Genomic DNA, 23,259 nt, shown 5'->3' with positions numbered 1-23,259 from the left:
TTCCAGAAATCCCAAAATGCCTTAAAGGCCTCAGTTGTCTTGTCTCATAATATCACTCACGTGAATAACCAGTTATACTGGTCAGCCATATTGTCTGTGAAAAATTTTTTTTTACATATTAACATTAAAGTGCATCCCTTTTATTTTCTGTTTATACCTCCACATGCATCTTTTGTCTTTTCTTACCAGTATAATCCCATCACATTTACCCCTTTGGTGGCTTATGTTTCTCATATCATACCCTCTTGTCTCTCTTCTTTTCTTGGAAAAGATGACTGAGATCACTTAACCTGTCATACCTGCCATTCCCTTACCATCATAACTGCTCTTTTATCCATCAACCTCACCACTGTAATCTAAGGCCTTCTTTTTTTGTTCCCCTTCTGCTTTATTTCTCCTCCTACCACAGTGCCCCCATCCATCTCTGGATCTTCTACTGCCCCAGAATATCCCTGCTCTAAGGCTGTGCCCATAGCAGAACTTAAGGTCATCCAGTGGGTCATGCCGTTGACAGCTCCCACAGGGGATTTATTTCCATTTATGTCGTATACCCTGTGTTCACCTGTTATGACTGAGTGCTACCCCCTCTATGAACCATACCTCCCTGCAAGGAAGCCTTAGAAGAAAGCCCTCCCTCCAGGATGGGCATATCAATCCCTCAGGTGTCTGAACCACTAACTGAACAGGTGCTGCCCGGGCCATAGATAGGGCTTTATCACTCCTTAGCTGCACAAAGTTAACACAGTACCTGATATAAGGCACCATTAACACCTTTTACCTTGATTCCACATCACTAGATAAATAGCCTAGCAACTGAAATGCTTTCGCTGTTGCTACCTGTTACTACTTCCAGGCATAGCAAATAGATGCTTACAGCCTGACTGCAGTGTAAACCGAGGTACATTAATTTTTTTTTTCCTTTTAATTGCATGAACCACACTGCACAAGGAACAAGAAATTACATCAAGCATAATATCATAAGTATCCACCAGAAAACAATGCCATCTTGTGACTAAACATATACATAGGATTAGAGGGTTATAGGAGATTACTAGTCTATCAAACCAGAGGTCATTTTAAGACTAGCTGTTTCATCCCAATGTAATACCACAGAAATGGTAGTCAGTACCAAAGATGCATTTAGTGATGACTGCCCATATCCACAAGGGTTGTGAGCACTATTCCTGGTAAGAATTTATGGTGACTTTCTCTTTGTCCAATCTGATGAGTGGGACATCCATGTGTTTCACTATTGAGTCTACAATGACAAGAAAACTTGTTTTTTGAGTGTTACGCCTTACGGGCTTGGTGGGTGAGACACTGGTGTTATGTGTCATGGGTGCTATGGGGACTGTGTTAGCTGTAGCAGTCTTGTGTTTTGCAGGTCTCTGATGTTTCAGTAAGTTTTTTGAGAGAACTTCCATGCATGTGGATTTGCGTGTTTGATGCATACTGTGCGTATGAGTAGTGGCATGTGTATGAGTAGTGGTACTATGTGAATATGTAGTGGTGGTTGAGTTAACAACCTTCCCCATGTTACTCTTTTGAGTGTGAGAGAGCATGAACTCTAGATTCTTGGTGTGAACCATTAGGGTAAAATCCAACAATGCCCCCTGGATGAGTAAAGAGACTAGTTCTCTTCTGAAATCCAGAGATAAAGCCTGGGCCCACTTGCACAAAATCAGTTTACATACAGATAAGCATGTATATCTTGAACTCCGTAATAAATCAAAAAATATGTTAAATTCAATAAAACTAACCACTACTATATTATACAAACCAAATACCAAAATAACCCCCAAAAATTGTGGACAGCTATCAATAACATTCTCCATCCTGGAAAATCAGGAACCCCCTCACCTACTATAACTGACAACTCACTCAGTGTTGCCACAACTTTTAACAAATTCTTCACCAAAGCCATTCTTGCTCTTGCTAATGCACAAAACTGTCCACCACTGAACCAACTACCTAGGTATTAGAATGATATCAAAGCCTTAACATTTCTACCTATCTCTACAGATTTCATCAAAAAACTACTGAAAAAACTGAAACCTACCACCTTAGCTGCTGACAAACTGGCAGCAGAATTCCTGAATATAGCTGCAGATGCCCATGCCTATCCTGTATCCATCCTTATCAATTGCTCAATATCTGAAAATATAGTTCCTGAAATCTGGAAAATTTCATGCATTATACCTCTACACAAAGCGGGTAACTCGAAAGAGTTAAAAAACTATCGGCCCATAGCAATACTCTCACCTCTGTCCAAAATATTAAAAAGATGTCTACACTCACAACATATGGACTACCTCAACACTCATAACCTTGTCACAAACACTCAACACGGTTTCAATCCCTAGCACAGCATCACAACTGCACTTATGTCATTCACCCACACAGTTAATAACCACAGAAACAATGGTAACTAAGTATCCGCTGTCTTTCTTGACCTCTCCAAGGCTTTTGATATGGTTAGCCACAACAAGCTGATGAACTCCCTTTTCAAACTAAATCTTACTAATACTACCATGTCCCGGTTCCAAAGCTACGTGTCAGGTAGGCAGCAAGCAGTACAATGGAGGCAGGAGCTCTCACCTGTTACCAGTCACTCTTGGAGTTCCCCAAGGCTCCATCCTTGGACCTGTACTCTTCTCTATCTTCACTAATAACCTCCATACTTCTACTCTAGAAGCCTCAGTCATCCAATATGCAGATGACTCTACACTTACCTGCTCATCTCCTTCCATCCAAGAACTGCAAGCCAAAACACAAGCCTCCTTTCTCTCTGTGGAAAAATGGCTTACCAGCTCTAAATTAAGTCTTAATCACAATAAAACTAATCTTCTTATCTTCCATCCCACTAATCACTCTTCTCCCCCTCCACCCTCATTTACTATCCTTTCTAACAGCAATACATCCATCTCACCAGTCACACACACCAAACTCCCAGGTGTAGAAACTGACTGCAACATGAAGTTTGATATTCACATCTCACTCACCATAAAGAAAGTACACAAAAAATGGGGGGACTGTATAGAAACAAAACATTCTTCACAAATAGTACCAAAGCTAAATTATCACAAACTCTTCTCATCTCAATTCTTCTATATGCCTCTCCCATCCTCACCAATCTCAGAAAATCAGAATTATCCAAACTAGATGCCTGCTTTAACAAAATTGCACGCTTCACAACTAACAGCCCCTATAAAACTCAAAACTCACCGCTGTGCTGCCCTTAAACATCTCAACTGGATTGAACTCCCCCATCTCCTTCTCTATAACCAGCTCATACTAACCTATAAGATACTCTACTACCCTGAAAAAAAACCTGCATTACAAAACCTAATACACACTCACACCAGCACTAGGGTTCTACGCTCCAACAACAAACCACTTCTTCAGGTCACTAAGTCCAAAAACTCTGCAGGGGCCTCCCTCTATTCTAACTATATTGCTAAACAATGGAACTCTCTACCCACTAACATAACAGCTGCAACATCCTTATCTCAGTTCAAGAAATCTCTAAAAACATAACTACAAACTAATAGATTTGCCACTGTGACACCCCCGGCTAATCCTACTCCATCTTTTCAGGCTGACCCCCCTGTCAAATCTCCTCCCTCTTTTTCATTCATTCGCCTGCTCTTTTTATTGTTAGTCTCACTTCACTGTGTTCACTTTTCTTCCATATCCCCTCTCCAACTTCCAAAAGTATGATAATTATGTACACCCTATAAATTTGTATCACTCTGTGTATTTCTAATGACATACTACTCACTGTATAATCATAGCTTAACTTTCTTATGCTTTATTGATATGTAAATAAATCTAATCTTTGTATTATAATGAATTAGTAACATGCTGTAACTGGAGTCTTTGTCCCCATTCGGACTTTCCCAGTAAACAAATGTAAAATAAAATAAATAAATTAATTAATAAATAACTACATCTGTTGCACTCTGTACTAGAGTGTGTTATTAGTAGAAGGTTCTCTGTGTACATGAGGCAATTGCTACACTGCCTCAACAGACCCAAATCAACAAGGTTGGCAGGAGAAACAAGAGTAGTCCAACTATCCATAATGACAGGTTGAAGACAGTTGTCACTAGGGGTGGCTTTTCAGAAACGATCACAGAGAAGCTCTGTGAATGGCTATTTCTGACTATTGAATGGAATTGCATGGTGCTACATGCCATGCAAACAAACAGAAACCTGCTCAAATGCAGAACCTAAATACAAGAAGCTAAAACTTGAAAAGAAACTCTAAAAAGATTCAAAAGGACCAATGTGGATGTTTACTCCAAGCCCTATATTGGCATCCCATTACCAGGTAGGTCTCCATCTGCATAATTGTCTCGCAAAAGTGCAGCTAGGCCCATTTCAATCCATGATGGCCTGGAAAATATGCTTAGACCAAACAAACTACTACAAACAGTTCCAGAAGAAGCAAGCCTGTATCTGGACTGTGCTACAGTTATTAGTTACCCTAGTTTCAGCGGGAAACACTAGAGAATGTTTAGCATAGCAGAACAATAGCAGTAAGACACAGTAAAAATGTTTAAAACAGCAGAAAATCAGCCAGAAGGCTCTAAAGAATGTTTTAACCAGTTAACAGTTCGGTTATTTAAACACTGCTTGGTGGGAAAACCAGTACAAGCAGAACATATAGCTTTAAAACAGTGAAAAAATACCAGTAAATACAAATAACAAACAGTGAAAACAACAAAAAAGCTTTGCAAATAGTGAAAACAGAAATATAATTCTATTTTACAGGCACAGTAAAGCAGACAATTGCAAGTACAACAGTGTACTTAAGCACACAGTAAATAAATACAGTATAAAAGTAGCCAGCAGGCAATAAAAAAGTGCAATAAATAGTATAAATAAGCAAAAAAAACAGGCAACTTATGTTTTTTTTTTTTTTTTTTTTTTTTGGAAGCTCAGAAGCCTCTAGTCGTCTGGTATCTCAGATCAGAGCTGTGGTTGGTAACCCACCGGAATTCAGCTTGGTACAAACAAGCAGAAGCCTGCTCAAATGCCGGTCCTAAATGCCAGAAGATAAAACTTGAGAAAAAAAAATCTAAAGAGATTCACAAGGAACAATGAGGATGCTTATTTCAAGCCCTAGTCCAGCATCCCTTTATCAGACATGTCCCATTCAGCACAATTCTCTTACATAGGTGCAGACTTGCCCATTCCAATCCAAGATGATCTGGAAAACGTGCTCAGAACAAACAAACCACTACAAACAGTTCCAGAAGCGCATACACATAGTAGTTGTTGCTATATATATATATATATATATATATATATATATATATATATATATATATATATATATATAAATAACACCCCCACTCCACAATTACAATTTAAGTCAACCCCATTTGTGATAAAAAATCTACAAACTTGTCTACTATGATTGGCTTTGTTATAGCATCAGCAATAATGTTATCAGTTTCACAATATGAAAGCACAATCACTTTTTTCACCAGGTCATAAATATAATGGTGTCTGACATCAATATGCTTGGTTCTTGCATTGATCTTCTCACTGGTTGCAAGCTTACTACATCCCTGTTTCTCTTCATATAAGACTGCAGGCTGGGACACTGATTCTCCAAGATCTTCAAGTAACTGCCACAACCAAATGGCTTGACTGGCATAGGCAGCAGATATATTCTGCCTCTGAGATCTGTTTCTTGCTGGGCCTGGATATAGGACTGTTTCCTAATATGAACAAGTAACCACTTGTAGAATTGCATGTGTTGAGGTCACCCGCCCAATCAGAGTCCACATATCCTGTGAGATTTAAGTCACCAATTGCCGACAACTTTAAACTCAAGCCTTTTGTGTCATTGAGATAGCTTGTAACTTTTTTATTGAATTCCATTCTCTTTGATGTGGTATACTTACACGACTGCAGAGAATCAACATAGCTGCTGCAAATTCTGGACGTGTAATGGTTGCAATGTACAGAAGTACCCCCACTGCTTGTCTGTGCTGCTCATTAGATGGCAGAAGATCTTTCTATTCTTCCAGTTTTGGATAAGCTATGTCTACGGGCATGCTCACTCCTTTAGCCTCAGCCATGTTGAATTGTTGAAGAATTGAATCAATTTCTGCACTCTTATTCAACAGAAAACTGCCATACTCCTTACGCCATATGTTAATTCCTAGGTAGTATGTCAACTCACCAAGATCTTTAGTCTCACAGTGCTGATTGAATACTAATATTAACTACAATGTTGTCATTCCTTTTGTAAGCAATAATCAAGTCATACACACAGACTAACAGATACATCCATTCAGCATCTGTACTTTTAGAGTAAAGGCATGGATCAGCTTTAGTTTGCATGAATCATTCATCTAGCAGAACTTTGATTACTTCTGAGTTTCAAGCTCAATGCACTTGTTTAAGCGCATACAGGGATTTTTGCAGTTTGCAAACAAGATGCTCTTCTCCACTTTTCACATATCCTTCTGGCTGTGACATGGATATTTCCTCTTCTATATCTCCATTAAGAAAAGCTGTCCTGATCTTGTGATGTTTCACAATCATTTTCTGTAAAGACTGTCATCAGTGTTCTCCAAGCACTTTGTTTGGGAGCTGAAGCAAAAGTAGCATCATAGTCTTCACCAAATTTTTGTGAATATCCTTTTGCAACTAACCTTGCCTTGTACCTGCAGACCTTCCCTTCAGAGTCATACTTCGCTTTAAAAAAAACATTTACATCAGATTACATGTTTACCTTGAGGTGGCTCTGTAAGTGTCCATGTCTGGGGTTCATTGAGTGATGTCATCTTTTCATCAGCAGCTCTAATCCACATTTGCTTCTCATGTGGTGGTAGTTTTTTCATCTCTTCCCAAGAAACTGTCTCAGTCTGAACTGCTATGCAAGCCATATAAGACAAACGTTTAGGTGGAATACCTTTATTGCTTCTTGTTGATTTCCTGACTGAAGTAATTTGTCATTCTGCATATTCTTTATCAGGTTTTTGAATTGTCTGCAATAATTTCTGTTTCTGTGTAGGTTTGTTCTTGTTTTTCTTGTGACATGGTGTGGATTTGTCCTCAGAATGAACAGTTTGTGTCAGTTCCTGAAACTTTCAACACACAGTACTTTCATCAACAATCACACTTCTGATGATTGTTACCTTGTTTGTATCTGGATGTAGAATTCTGTATCCTTTTTTGAGACTCACTGTAACCCAGAAGTACACCTTCCTTTGCACATGGATTCCATTTTGTATGTTTTTCCTTTGAAATGTGCACATAGGTTTTACTTCCAAAAATGTTGATGCATTTCAAATCTGGTTTCTTTCTGTTCCAGTTTTCTCTGTTGCCTGTCCTGGCAGCAATTTTGGAGATAGCATGCAGTCATGATAGCCTCTCCTCAGTATATGGTTGGCATATCAGCATCGAACAGCATGCTCCTTCCACTCTTACAGAGTCTGATTCATTCTCTCTGCAACCCCATTTTGTTCTGGGTTATATGGTACAATGTTCTGTAACATAATTCTATGTTTTCTGAGGATAGTTTGTGTTGTGCCACTTGTGTATTTAGACCCACTATCTGTATGTAGCACTCTGGGCATTCTGACAAATGTAATACTTACTTGAGCTAGATACGGTTCTAATTCACTGGCACTTCATCCTTGTTGGGCAATAGGTACAATGTGGTGTACCTGAAGTAATCATCAATGACACTAAGAAAATACCTCTTCTTTCCTGGAGTCATGTTTTTCATTGGACTACAAAGATCTGAATGAATTAAGTTCAGAGGTTTTTGAGCTCTGCTGTTGCTCTGCTTTGGAAAAGGCTTTCTTGTAATTGTTCCCTTAATGCAGCTGGTACGTTTCATTTGACTTGAAAGCTCTGTTTTATTAAACACTTGTTCAGTATCAGCATTGCTTGGTTTGTTTGATACTGCAGCTAGTGTTGGTTCTGTGAACTAAGCTTTGTCCTGCAACTATTTGGCATTTTTTTTTTTTGACGTTTCATTATTTGATCACACTGGCTAATGTTTACACCACTTGCATAGTTATCCACAACTATTTTCTTTATTGTGGCAGGACTTCTGTGACCAAGATGTCTGTGCCAAGTGTGAATGCAGTTTGAATGTTTTCCTCGTTTGCTGTATTAACCATTTCACTGCAGTTCAGCTGATACAGTTCACCTGTAATTTTGGCCTTTGCGAGTAAGCAATCCCCTTTTGTGATGATACAACTGTCACCTTGGAAAGTCACTACATTGCCTTGTTTGTAAGCTTCTTCACTGACAATAGGTTACTTTCAAGATCAGGCTCGTATAAAACATTCCTCACTTGTATCTTTCTAAGAGATAGGACAGTAACTAAAACCATCTCAGATTCCTTCTGACTTTATTATTTGCCCATTAGCTGTCGTGACTTTTTTCTGTTTTGCTTTGATCGAAGCAAAGTGAGCGAAGAAATGTCTGTCATTGGTCATGTGACTTGTAGCTCCTGAGTCAACACACTATGCCTGCACAGATCAGGTGCCACATTTGTTCTGAAATACATACTCAGTGTCTGAAGCAACATCTGCTTCTTCTATGACATTCTTAGCTTGTTGTGATTTAGCTTGTCTTTGCATTCTAGCTTTCCAGATTCTGCAAGCTTCCTTTAAGTGTAGTCTTTTTTTATACACAAAGCATTTAGATGTTTCTAGCTGCATATTACTGTTTTTATTTCTGTTTTTCATCTTTAAAGCACCCTCTGTACTGGACATACTTTCACTGTTTATGCTTTCTGTCTTGCACTTGTATTCATCCACAGGCTTGCCTTTAACATACTCTGTCAGCTCATCATCTGGACATGCATCAAGTGCTGTAACAAGTGTCTCATAGCTTTCAGGTAGACCACTAAGTAAAAGTGCTGCAATGTGGAAGTCTTTTATATCCTCCCCAATACCTCTTAGCCTTTCAACCATTTCTAAGGTATGCCTTATATAATCCTGCATATCCTGGGATTTTATCAGCTTAGTCTGATATAGTTTTCTAATTAAAGAGTTATTGCTGAGATTAACTCTTTCATGTTCCGTTTGCAGTCCCTCCTACATTTCCTTATCAGTTTCACAGTTGCATATATGTATAACTTGATGATCACCTATGCAAAGGAAGATCATGCTCTGAACTTTTTGATCCTTTTCTATACCCTCATCCATGGGTTCTGCTGGTCTGACTTCATTGCCACATTTCCACACACCTTCTCTTATTAGAAGCTTCCTCATCTTGAATTTCCAAGGCTGGTAGTTCTGGTTCATCAGATTCGCTACTGAAAGCTTTGCTGAAGAAGTGTCAGTAGCCATCTTTACAGTTTTTCTCCTTACTTTATCTGTTGCTGTATCTTGTATCTGTATATTTGCTGTAGCTGGTTGTATCTGGGTGCCAGGGTGTCTAGGTGTCTGGGCCCATAACCTGTTAGAAAAACTTCTGGGCACAGCAAATAGATGCTTACAGCCTGATTGCAGTCTAAACTGAGGTACATTTTTTTTTTATTTTAATGTCATGAAACACACTGCAAAAGGAACAGGAAATGACATCAAGCATATCACCATAAGTATCCACCAGAAAACAGTACCATCTTGTGGCTAAGCATATTACACATAACTGAAATATATTATCCACACACACAGTAGTTGTTGCTATATATATGTCTAGCATTACCCATTCATTCTGAGCTTATTAACATATGCTTTCTATAATAATAACCACCTGATTGTTGTCTGCTCTGTACTCTTTGATCTGACTCCTCTTTTTACATATTTTGCATTTAGATTGTAATTCTCCGGAAGCAATGCTGTAGACTAAAGTTGGATACAATAAAGTCCCATGAACTGTCTGGCTGCTCGTACAGAGGATTAAGGCTATGAGCTGTTAATGAGCAGCCTCCTTTAATCAAGAGAACAAGGTCTGATTCCTTCTACTTCTCTTTGCCTACTGTGCAACTCTGAGAAAATCACTTAACCAGACAGTGCTCCTAAGTTGTCCCTGAAAAAGGACACTTGTAGCCAGTGGGCTACCTGCCTAACACAACCATGTCTTCAGTCTTATAGCTGCTTCTTCAGGCTTGCTTCTCCTTCCACATTAAACTTGGCACTGTCTGCAGGGATATTGATACAATTTTCAGGTCTTGTGTGAGATCTAGCATGAACACTTTAAGTAGAGTAGATCCAGGGTCAATTACTCAGGGATACAAGTTGTCACACTTTTACCATCTGAGAGGTTTTACTAACTACTGCATTCTGTTCCCTATAATCTAACTTTTCACCCATATACATGGTTTGCTATGTCAGCTAATGTGAACCTCCTTTGTGACTGTACCATTTTTGGGCAAGAAACAGAGTAAAAAGAATTAGCCCAGATAAAATCACTTTAGCTAGCAGATCTAGGAGACACTATCTCTCTGATACCCTCCATGTGGGAGGAATAAAGACACTTTGTTCAAATTTCCAGTAGTTTATTCAGTTAAGCTGGTAGGCAGACGGGTGTTTTTGTTCTGATACTTTACATTCAACAGGTCGGCTATTTAAAGGCAGTTACAGAAAATGGTGGGAGAGTCCATGGAAGCTGAGTGGAGAAAAATCTAGGAGATAGAAAAACAAGAAGCCAGTCCCAAAGCTAGAGGTTAGTCCCTTATTTGAATACTATTGAATGACCTGTGAGGGTTCTAACAAACAAAACATGACAATACACTATGAGCTACAACTATAGAGCTATAACTATAGAGCTATATTTAAGAAAGTACTTTCACCTGAGCTTCATTAGGTCCATCTAATAGAGTGGCTTACACTTTGATATTTGAAAATGTCCGCTTTTATGAGGCTATCACCAGACTTTATTAGTCTGTTTTGTAACACATTTAAAATGAGAGGCTCTGTCTATATAGTGGGGCTCATATTCCTTGGAGCCAAGTATAAAATCTTTATTACACAGCTTTGTTTTTAGCTTTAAAGAGAGCAGTGATGACCTGTTCTTTTGCGATAGCTAGCACAGGAATGGTGGAATGTATTTCCTGTGGGGGCGGGGGTAAACAGAGGTCATAGGGATGAAGTTTGAGCTGCTTTTATCAGCCATGCTATATCTTCTGGCCTTTTATAGGTGGTGCTGGCTACAATTAACTTCACACATTGTTGAGTGTTGCCCTTAAGAATGCGGATAAAACTGAAAAATGTCTTTTTGCTTCAAAGACATTTTTTGAAGATTTGACTGGTCCCCTGAGTTGCTTGTTTAGTCTAATGAGAGAGTTTTTGCCCTGGTATGTATGTTCTGTCCCACTTCTGGCCAGGATTTTCTTTTTTTGTTATACAATCTGTTTATACCAGGGGCCCACCTGGCTGGCTTGTTCTTGCAATTTGACCTAGATTTATTTTGCTCTGGTACTTCTGTTTCTATGCAGCTGTTTATATGGTTGTACAGTGCTTTTGTGTATACCTCCACATAGGCCGCAGTATTTTCTGGGTTTGGGGGAGCTAGGAAATTAGTTCTGCTGTCACTTAATAGGAGGTGGTCAGCCTTAGAAAATATTTTAAAGGTTCTGGGGTTAGACAGAGGGTGGTTTCTAGCTTTATATTTATTTCAAAGGAGACCACTTTATGATCTGATCTAAACAGTGAGGACATTACATGTGTGGGAGGGGGGTGCAACATTCCCCTCATGTTTGTGAGTACCAGGTCTAAGATATTTGTATCTCTAGTGGGGTATTTGCATTGACAAACTCTAGAAATCTTTGACCCTGCAAGTTAGTGGTTGTGTAAGCTTACTGTTTCCTAGTTAATGTAGGGGTAGTTGAAATCACCCATGTGTATGGAGTTGGGCTAAACAGTAAGAAATTCTAGTACATTCAGGTATGAGGTATGGTTTTCCTGGGTCATGGTGGGTGATCTATAGCTAGCAAGGATAAAGTAAGGGATTTTACCTGTGGTTAGTTGGACATTGATTAGCTCACGCATGTCATATTGTTTGGCCAGGCTTGAAGTGTACTTATCTTTTATATAGACTGATACACCTCCAACATTTCTCCTTTCATGTGTAAGGAATAGTCTGAATGTATGGAAGACCTTATAGCCTTGCATTGCCGGGGGGCTTTCTGCAGCTTTGAATGTTTCTGTAACTGCACAGATGTCAACATTCTCCAAGGTGAGGAGTGCTTTCAGACAGTGTGGTTTCTTGTTCAGACTCCCAACACTGAGCAGTAATAACTTTAGTTTATTGTGAGTAGATTTTCCTATGTTGGAAGGTTTATTTGTTTCCATCTATCCATCCATCCATCCATCCATCCTCAACCCCTTTTCACATTTTTGCACATGGTGTCAGGGTGTCACTTCCGCAGTGACAATCATCTCGAGCCAAGGTTTACAACACTGGGTGTTTGACAATGCCTAAAAAAGGCACCATGGGGTGGATAATGATTTGGCCAATATCTGAAAGACTAGTGGTGACAGGTGCAGACCACCCCTGGCAAAGCAGCATGGCTTGTCAACTATGTTCCCCCAGACTGACAAATATTGTAGCCCCATGAAGTGGCACTCATAATTAAGCCAAATATTAAAGTCAGTTATTCTCTGTTGGCATTGTGGCATCTTCCTTGGACAAGGTATTATGCTGCTCACTGCTAGGCTCAAACACTCCACTGACACATATTCTGACAGCTCAACCATGTCTCTCTTCATATAGCCCAAGGAGGTATGTCTCAGGTCATTGATACCCACATGGACTACACTGGAGTCACACTGGTACTTATGGTTTAGTGGCTTGACTGCTTGCATAATCTGGTGAATCCTGGACCCTAACAGACAAATAATTGACCTTTTTCTTATTCAGCTTGGTGAGAAGAACATCAGTGTGTCTCACAATGGAGTCTCCTGTGACCAAAATACTTGACTGTGTGGTATTACACCTTATGGGCTCAGTAGCTGAGACACTACTGGAGTAGTTTTATCTGTTGTGGTAGGAGTTGTCTTGTTTGTCTATATCCATGGTAGCTAAGGACAGCATCTGGGAGGCCTTTGAGGGTTGCTATAGTTACATGTGAGCATCTCCACATATGTGGGTCTGTAGTCTGGTCTTTAGCTAGTGTGGTGAGTGTTGCATTTGAGCCACTGAAAACCCCTTTTTGGCATTTTTTGTGTCTGTATGTGAGAGTCTTGCCTTCAGGGACATTGTGTAACTACATCTCTAACATACTATATTCTTCTTTTCCAGAATTAAGTGTTTGTCGGTAAACATGAAGCAATTGCTACCATTGCCTCAGGATGCCCATGTCTACCAAGTTGGTTGCAGAGATAGCAGGAGAGTGCCTAACCATGGTTGTTGGTCCTTAAAATTTGTTTTACAAGGGAATATAATAAGAAGGTGCTTGTATCTGGGAGAGGTGTGGCTGCTTTAAGTAGTGTAATCTACAACTAACTGATGCAGCAATACTGCTCAGCATGCAAACAAGCTGCCCCTTGAGCAGTGAGAAACTGCGGAAATTTCAAAGAGTGTCCTTTTAGGTTTATATGTTATAATAGTGTAATCTAAAGCTAATTAAATGCTGTGATGCTGCTCAGCACACAAACCAGCTGCTCCTTGAGAGGGGGTAGGACTGTGAGAAATTTCAGAGATAGTTCTTATAGGGAAAAATACAACTTCTAGGTGCTTGCGACTGTACAGGGCACCGCTAACAGCCGCTGAGCAAAGTGCGGCATCACACAAATGTAAGGCTTATAATTAAGTTGAAAAAAACAATTTTAAACTAGGTTTGCCCACATTCCAATAAAATAACCACACAATAAGCTTTCCACTAGCAATTCCCAGGTCAGATAGGTGAAATCAGCCCTTTCCTGCCACAAGAGTGCAGACTTTTAACCCTCTTAATGTAAGATTGACTGGTTTGGAGCCCTAGTGTTAGGAAACCATAAAATAAATGCTTAAAAATACTGGCAAAAATGGATACAATGTAATTAGAGTACTATTATTTCAGAACAGAAGTCCTTACATCAGTGTAAAAATGCAAATTAACACTCTAAGGAAGTGCAGGAAAAATAATCTAAAGAAGTGCTTAATGCCTGAAAGCACTTATCTGTTTTATCTTATGTATTAAAAATAATAAATAGTACAGGAATCTTTTATAATGCAGTGAAAACAAGTAGTAAAAGTACAAAATAATACATAAATCATTTTTCTTTCCAAAGATGGCTTCAGATGCAAGCAGCAATCCTCAAACTCTCTGGCAGTGTTGAAAAAACACTGAGCAGCTCTGATTCAGTGAGCCAAGACACACACAAACACAAGGCTTATATTCAAGCTGAAAAAAGCAACTTTTAAACTGGGGTTGCTCACAGACCAATCAGATAGGCACACAATAAGCTTTCCACCAGCAACTCCCAGCTCAGAGAGGTGACATCAAACCTCTCCTGCCACAAGAGTGTAGACTTTTAACTCTCTTAATGTAAAGTTTACTGGTTTGGAGCCCAGGTATTAAGAGGAACCACAAAATAGATACTTAAAAACACTGGCAACAGATGCAATGTATGTAGAGCAATACAATTGCAGAACAGCAGTCCTTATAGAAGTGGAAAAATGCAACTTAAAACTCTAAGTAAGTGCAGGAAAAATAATAAATATCAAACAAATCTTCACTAATGCAGTAAAAACATGTAGTAAAAGTGCAAAATAATACTTAAAGCCAAGAATGGCTTCAGATGCAAATAGAATTCCTCATGCTCTTGAGCGTCATCACCAAACTCTGAGCAGCTCTAATTAAATGATCCAAGACTCGTGCATGAGGGAGTGAAGATGATATGGGTGCACAACATTATTGTTTGTACTTTCTACCTCTAGTGTCTGTCGATTCATCAGCTCCATCCTTTGAGAATTCGGTCATTTGTTCCTCATCACTGGGGTGATGGTTAACTAGGAAGGGTCATCATTCAGGCAGCCATAATTTTTTTCTTATTTTCTCCCCTGCCCTAACTGAACATAATCAGAGAGACATTGAGTAGGGACATGTAATAGGCTTTCTGCAGAGGATGGCCCCTCTCTACATAACATGAGTAGGGGTGGTTTCCCTGGTTTCCACAAAGGAAATATCAGTACTCAGTGTGCCCTCAATTGTGTACAACCCCCAGGAGAGGCAGGCAGGCCAGACCGCTTCAGTCCTCCCCCTTCCTTGCATGGCTCCTCCAGTGTTGGGTATGCTTATCATAATCAGTTGCTTAGGTCATTGTCAGGAGTCTGACTGTCCCTCTGCACCACACAGCCAGGTTAGTTACAAAGTATCATGTTAGGAAAATGGGAAGAGGGTGGTCATCCTGAACAGGAAGGAAGAATGGATAGAATTGGAGTCAAAGGCAGCAGATTCTAAGCACTAACTATTCCTTGTCTCTCTGGAAAAAATCTATCTATGTAGTGTGTGTGCTTGTTGAGGTCTGGGACCCACGGAATGAAGTAACAGAATGAGTGGCAGACACAGAGCATCCACAAAGGCCATCAAGAGTGCATAGGACAGACGGTGAAAAGGTGAAAGGATTGAAGGGGGAAAAATACTAAAGCCACTTAAAAGGAAATCCAGAGAGGTAATTGTCTCCTTAAATCAATCGTAATGTTGCATTTATTTATTTATTTACTTATGCATCTATTGTCTCTCTGGTTTCTTATTTATTTTGTACTCTTCTCACTTCTTAAGGAGTGTCCTCTAGGCACAGGTGCGTATTTCAGGCTGACTTAGGAGCACTTGGATGAGAGACATATTTGCAGGGTACTACTGATTGTGAGTAGAGACTGAGGAAGTCAAACCTAGGAATACAGAATGAAACACATTAAAATACTATAATTTAACCCAGAAATTTGACATAAATATCCATATGATAAATTTTAAACCATCATTTAGATTTAAGAACATATAATGAACAGCCTTGATGTATTGCTAATTTTTGTCATTAATTCATAAATGTAGATAATATGTGTACAAGACTTCACCTGTATAAATTACATAGTGATCATTGCATTTTGTATAATTGTAATAAATCTGCTTTTAAGGGGAAAAACAAATAAAATTAGCTTGGGGACAAAGACAATTTAAAATACCACTTTCATTTCTGCAGTTTTATAATTAAGCCTCATCAAGCAGAACTTTATCATAATACTCTTACTGTGTGTGTGTGTGTGTGTGTGTGTGTGTGTGTGTGTGTGTGTGTGTGTATACATTTCTCTGTAACAAGTTTCTATAACTCACAGTTGCTCATATGTTCCAGTTGAATAAACATCACTGTTTGCAATGATAATAATCATTGCTTCCATGAAATCGTGTGAGAATGAAATATTGACTATTGTATAATGGTTAATCTTTGCCATTGTTGTTTTACTGTAAAACAAACCCTGGAAATATCTATCTAGTTCTGCTAGCACTGTTCTCCTCAGTAACTGAATTGCACATAAATATTTGGATTGGTACAAATAATGAAACGCTAGTCAATTGTTATTTGATTTTGTTTCCATAGCATTGGCATCCTATGCTGTTCTATTTAACATATTGACTAAATCAGTGAATGCTTCACTTTCTGCATATATTAGAAACTGGTTCTATTTCCAGTAAATATTTTACTATTAACAAACTTGGTCAAATCATAAATATGTCAGGGAAAAATCATACCAAAGACAACATTGTAATTTAATTTTCAGTTAACTGATTTCAGTGATATGTTTGAGAAATGTAAACAGGCAATTTAATGTTGATGAGCATTATATTTGGATTTTCTGCTTACCTAGGAAATAATGGGATAATATTTATGTCTAAATAAAGTGACGCTTGTCATCTGGCTACAGGTGAAGAATATGGACATTAGAATTGGTAAAAGATTTTTTTGTACCTTAAATGCATTCCTGAAAACTAATCCCTGTAACAACATGAAATACAATGACCTCAGCACCTGAATTTATTTCTGTAAAATGTTAAATGCATTTATTTATTTTAATAATGTTAACAATATTACAATAAAGTTTAAGACACTAAACAGCATTTACATTTGAATTAATCTATACTTATGAAGTAAATATATATGCAGTCATTATGGACTAGTTTGACAGTAAACTCCTTTGAACTGCAGTCCATTATTACAGAAACAAGTCCAATTTTACAACAAATTAGCAGGAGACGTTTGCAAGTAAAGCACATTAACATTTGGCCACTATTTGGCATTTGGCTTACTGTTTGTTCTGTCTTGTTCAGTTATGTATTATTAGCAAGGACATTCTAGGAAAAGCTTTAAAATTCCAGAATTTGGAATATGTAAATAATGTAAAAGGAAACACACACACACACACACACACACACACACACACACACACACACACACACACACACACAATATTTTGTGGAATTTGGCATTCAGATATATTACTACTTCTAAAAGTGCCAGATTGCTCTTGTCAGAGTTGCATAATTATTATAATCTGTGTTATTTTTGCTTTTATCTCATATCATCACTCTCCACAAAAGTGGCTCTTTAGATATTTACAACATTAGAACCACAGTAAGCATACCCCCTCACCATAACATTAGAGAAATGTTTCAAAAGCAGTTGTTAAAAATATCTCATTCAAGAAAAACTCTTAACCCTCATGAAACAGTTTACATCCATCTTACATTACCAGTACTGAACTTCCAGCCTTCATAGATAATGTCAATAAAGCCAGGGACAAAGGCAAATTAGTATCTTCCTTATTCATAGACCTACTGAAGGCCTTTGATACAGTTTGTCATGGCAAGCTCCTACTTCAGATGTTCCCACTAGGATTATCACCTTCCACGCATTCAAAAGCTACTTGTAAGGCAGAGATCAGTCAGTGAAAACAACACTCCATACTTTACCACCAGCTCCATCCTTGGCCCCTGCCTTTTTAATATTCTTACCAGTACACTCCTTAAATCTACCCAGCATGCTTCACTAATACAGTCCGAAGATGACTCCACACTCATGTTCTGCTGACAGTCTAGTGCGTCTGCAAAAAATACTCAAGAAACTTTCACAGCTACCAGACAATTACTCTGTAACTCATAACTCATGCCCACTCCCAAAAAAAAAAAATTACTTTATTTCCCAAATCATAAAAAAATGAACTTCAAAATATTCTCTCTCTCTAAATAACACTGTTATCAAAATCATCTCTTATACCAAACTACTAGCAATGATAGATGACAAGCTCAAATTTGACCTAAATTTACAAAACTCCATTCAAAAATAATAAAAAAACACCAAAACTAGGTATGCTCTGCAGTGTCAAAAACACCTCACTACTACAGCTAGACATTCAATATTTTCTACCTACCCCCTTCCTTCACTTCTCTGTGATGCTCCCATCCTCATGAACCTACAAGCTTCACTAAAAGCAAACAGTGAACAGTGTTATAATAAAAATAATAAATGTGCAGTAAATAAACACAATACTGAATCCATCACTGCATGGCACTAAAAAAGTTTCAAATGGTTAGAGCTACCCCCACCACATAACATACATACAGCTACTTTCTGCTTACAAAATCATACATTACCCCTCCACCTGTCCTGCATTACATAAAACTTGACACAAATATGCCCCACATGGAACATGCTATCTAGCAACCAAAACGTTCTTACCATACATAAATGGACCAAGTCTAACGGATACAGGTTATACTCCTCCTATGTTGTTAAATCATGGACCTCTATACCCATATCTGCTGGATCACCTTTTTCCCTCCAATCAAAATATTTTCTATCTAATACATGCCTCTGTTCCTGCTATACACCAACCTAACACAAGCACCATTATAATAAAAAGCACCTTCTCCTAATTACACTCTACCTTCATACTCATTCTCCTTTCCTTCACTCACCCCTCCCTTAAGCTAACTACTCTCTACCCTCATTATCACTCACTCTCCTCCACTCATTGCCCTTTATTCTAATTTTACACTCAAATCCCACTTCCACTCACTTATCACTCTTACACCCTCCCTCTCACTCTCTTCTCTTTTCACTTTTCCTATATTCCCCACCTTTGTAACTCTAAAGCTCTAATTTGACTTCCCTCTTCACTCTTATGACTTTATTTCCCCTCTGTCAGATCTAACTTTATACATTATCTTAGAACATCATGCAGCTACTGTACATATCAAAATAGGGTACTTTTCCATTAACGGGGCAACAGCTTTCTGGGCCTAGATTTGCGTTAATGGAAAAGTACACATTTTTCTAGACTGAAACTCAAATATATGTCACTATTTACTGAGTTCAATCCTCACTGATTTGCCAGAAAACCGTAAAATTTTATGAGGAACACACTAAAAGATGAGGCAAAAATTATTCAAGGACATTCTGCGAAAAAAGTAGTTGAAACAATGTCACACCATTGAATGTAGAAAATCACACAATTATTTGTAGTAGGTTTTAATCAAATTAACTCCAGCCATTTTCTATGGTCCTTTGTATGTAATCACTTAACTGCATACAGTGCATTGCTTCACCTTTCATCTGCAACCTGTTGCGATTTAGGGAAAACATTGAAAACTGTACTTTTTTTAGCATACACAGCATAGCGAAAAAAGAAGGTAAGGGTTGTATATTGTTTTTACATTTGAAGCAAGGGGCAGATTGAATTGCAGTTTGTTTTACCTGCAAAATTTGACTGACAGGAATGTTTTGGAGGAAATGAAAGCACATTTCCATGTTAAGGAGTTTTACATACTCCCTTGCAGAGAGGACAAAGTGAAGAGACCCATCTGCTCGCCCAAGTGTTAGGGTAGTGGATGTTTCAAATGCCCTGTAAAGTCTTCTATTGAGGAATAATGGTATAAGGACCAGTTTAACACATTTTGGTCAAAGTTATCTGGGTATGGAAATTGTTAGAAAAATATGTAATAGTAATATGTATGCACTAAGCATTCGAGGTTTAAAAGGGTTAATACATTTATTCTGTTCACACTGCATGAATCTGCACAGCTATTAGAAACTTAACAAGAAGCATTCTGTTTTCTGCTAATGTCAGCAAATAACAAGAAGTAATTCATTTCTACTAGTGTCATGAGACTTAACAAAGAATTATTGATTTTCTGCTTATGCCATGAGAAAGTACACAACTGCTAGAAGCTTTGATAAGGAACACAATAGACGCTTGAAAGTATAAACCATACTCAGCACTACTTGCACCAAAGCTAGAAATGTACCTTGAATCTAGACAAAATGTAACACATGTATTAGAACTTCACAACTGAAGAATTGAAATGATTGAGATGGGCTAAAATAAGCCCAAGGCCATGTTGTTTTTATCAAAATGTTTTGCAAGCTAGAGAATAATCTTGACTAGTCAGCAATAAGTCTAGCAACATTTTCTGTAGAACATACAGAAAGCTGTATCCAACTACATCAGCAATAGAACAGTAACAATTTCTGTGTAGCATGAAGAACTGTATAAAAATAACATACTGATCACCAGAAAATCAGACAAACCTTGTGCCTACATGTTTTGTCTCCTTGCTGCAAGTAATAAAGGGTGCCTTGCTTGAACCTTATGTGAATTGGTCTTTGAAGTTTTTTTCCTTTGACAGATTGGTCCTTCGAGCCGGAGCCCTCTCTTCACCTCGGATCAGACGGCCAGGTGGTTGAAACCGTACGGGGAAGAAACCAAATTGGTTCTTCTTATATGAAAAGTCCTCCGACTGAATTGTCGTTCAAAAGAGGCCAGCCACTTTTTGATCTGTGACTGAAGGACGGGTCTCCACGAAGCAGTGATCAATCAGGTAAGGCGAATCTACTTTTTTCTGTTTTTCTTTTAGATCAGGGACTAGATGTGTATTGTTTTTGTCAGACTGCATTTTTGCAAGTCAGGGACAAGAAAGATTACTGTCTTGTCATAGATCAGGAGAAACAGAATAAGTAGGCAGTCATTCTGAAGAGACTATAACAAAATCCATGGTACCACATTAAAAAATAAGAGAAGTTATGTAACAATCAAAGGGTAGAATAAAATGGGTAATAATTGCATAAAAAGCCCCCAAACTCCACCGTTAACAGAAGATGCAAAATACATGAAGTCGCAGCGCGCCGACAATGTTAGATATTATTCAAAATGGGTTAAGAAATACAAATTCAACGGAAACTTAGAAAAATCCTCGCTTATCAAACTTATCAAACAGCTCAAAACCGATTCCAAAGGCCGGGTAAAAAAACAACGTCGATTAGGAATTCCTCAGGCACACAGGTGGCTTGAGGAAGTAAACCGTAGGGAACAAAAAAGCAAAGATTTAAAAACAATGTTTTTAGATAAGGAGGATAATAACTTAGTAATAGCATCAGTACCTCCGCCTCCCTTACCAGAATATGAAGCAAGTGAACAGGTTAGTCCACCCCCACGATATCCTGTGGTCACTGAAGAAAGAAGCATTATAAAAATAAAACCGTATATTGGAGATCCCATCGAGACCAGGTGTCGAACAAGAGCAGGTAACTCAAATGAAGGCATTGAGTTATATCAAATGGTTAGGAATTCACGATCTATGAGTGAAGAAGAAATATGCCCACTTATAGAAGTACCCAATCCTGAGGCAGGTCAAGATAATCAGGACCCAACTATTTTAGTGTATAGACCTTGGACTCCGGAAGACATCCGGAAAGCCACTGAGGGAATCCCCCATCCAAAAGTTAATTTTGGAAAATTCTCAGAAGATTTACAAGGAATGAGGCTGAGTTATAATCTAAATGGAGAAGAGATAGAAAAGGTAGTTAGACAGATTGTAGGGCCAGATTGGTACATGATTAGTGGAAATTGGAATCTCCGTGATGCTGCACAAAGACCCCTCCCACATAGCAGCGCAGAATTACACAACAGAGTAAAAGGTCTGAGAGACCGCATCTCTGAAAAATGGAAACCTAGGGCAGACTGGACTTGCATTAATCAATGCATCCAACAAGAAGGTGAAACAATTGACCGGTATTATGCCAGATTGTTAGAATGTTTTAATAACCACTGTGGAATGCAGGTTCCTGAAGATCAAACACAAGATTCCCCATATGAACAGCAGTTAAAGAATGCATTTTTAAAAGGCAGTAGCACGCCTTTAAGCAGTTTTATTACAAAACACATGGTAGACCATCGTACAATTAGATTACAATCACTACTTGAATATGCTAGGCATACCGAAAGGCATTTTAATTGCAAAAAGAAAAAGAAAGCTCAAGTATTTTCTGTAGAAGATGGAGCAGATGTTTATGTAGTGCAAACTGGGAAAAAAGGCAAGAAAAAACGCGCAGGGAAACAAACAATCTGATCAATGATCAGAGGACTTTGATGGGCAGAAGAAAAGGGGAGAATGTTTTAAATGCAGTAAAAAGGGACATTTGGCAAGGGATTGCAAGAAAAACAAGAAGGCAACAACAGAAGATAAGGAGGGTGAGGACTGACTGTATGGTAGTCAGGAATCACTAGAAAGGGCTAGTGAAGAAAGGACAAATGAGAACATGATAGAAGGAGTAGAGGAAGTGCAAGAACTAAGTGACAATGAAGAAAACGAGATATTAGACCTAGCTTTATTGAGCTTGGAGCTCTATTTGTCAGACACAAAACCAGAAGTTACACTTTTGGTAGAAGGGAGGGAAGTCAAATTCTTGTGTGACTCAGGGGCATTGCGTACCCTGATACATCCCTCCAAACTGCCAGAAAACACAGAGTCACCTGATTATATACTGGTCAAAGCAGCTAATGGACAGCTGTATTGGGAGCCTCTCTCCCATGACATTGTGATAACTGATCCTGTTTCAGGATTAACACAAAGAAGCAAAATTGTAGTTTCTGCAAAATGCCCAGTGAACGTCTTGAGCAGAGACCTTATGCAGCTATTTGGTATCGCAGTAGTCCCAACTATGCAGGGTATGGAAGCATAGTGACAAATGGATACCTTTGCAGTGCAATCGGAGGGTGAAATGTTTTACTGGTACAGCCAGGACTTGGTTACGACTGGTCCAGGGACTGTGACCGAGGAGTTAATGAATGTAGCCATCAGCAAGTTCCCCTCCTTTGACATTGATAAGCAATGCCTGTTGCACTGTACCCTGTATTACTGTAACACACCAGGACCTGATAAAGAATATGAGCAAGCATTGTTTAATAATCATGCAAACAGAGTAATATTACGTAACCTGTACTGGGACACAGAAGGGAACAGTGTAGCCAGCTGTTCGTTGCCCCAGGAGTTCTTTGAACTTTATAAATCTAATCGAT

This window comes from Protopterus annectens, chromosome 16.part0, assembly GCF_019279795.1.
Source record: "Protopterus annectens isolate FY-2018-M chromosome 16.part0, PAN1.0, whole genome shotgun sequence".
NCBI classification, from domain to species: Eukaryota; Metazoa; Chordata; order Ceratodontiformes; family Protopteridae; genus Protopterus; species Protopterus annectens.
The sequence above is the reverse complement of the archived record's forward strand: the minus strand, read 5'-3'. Positions refer to the sequence as shown.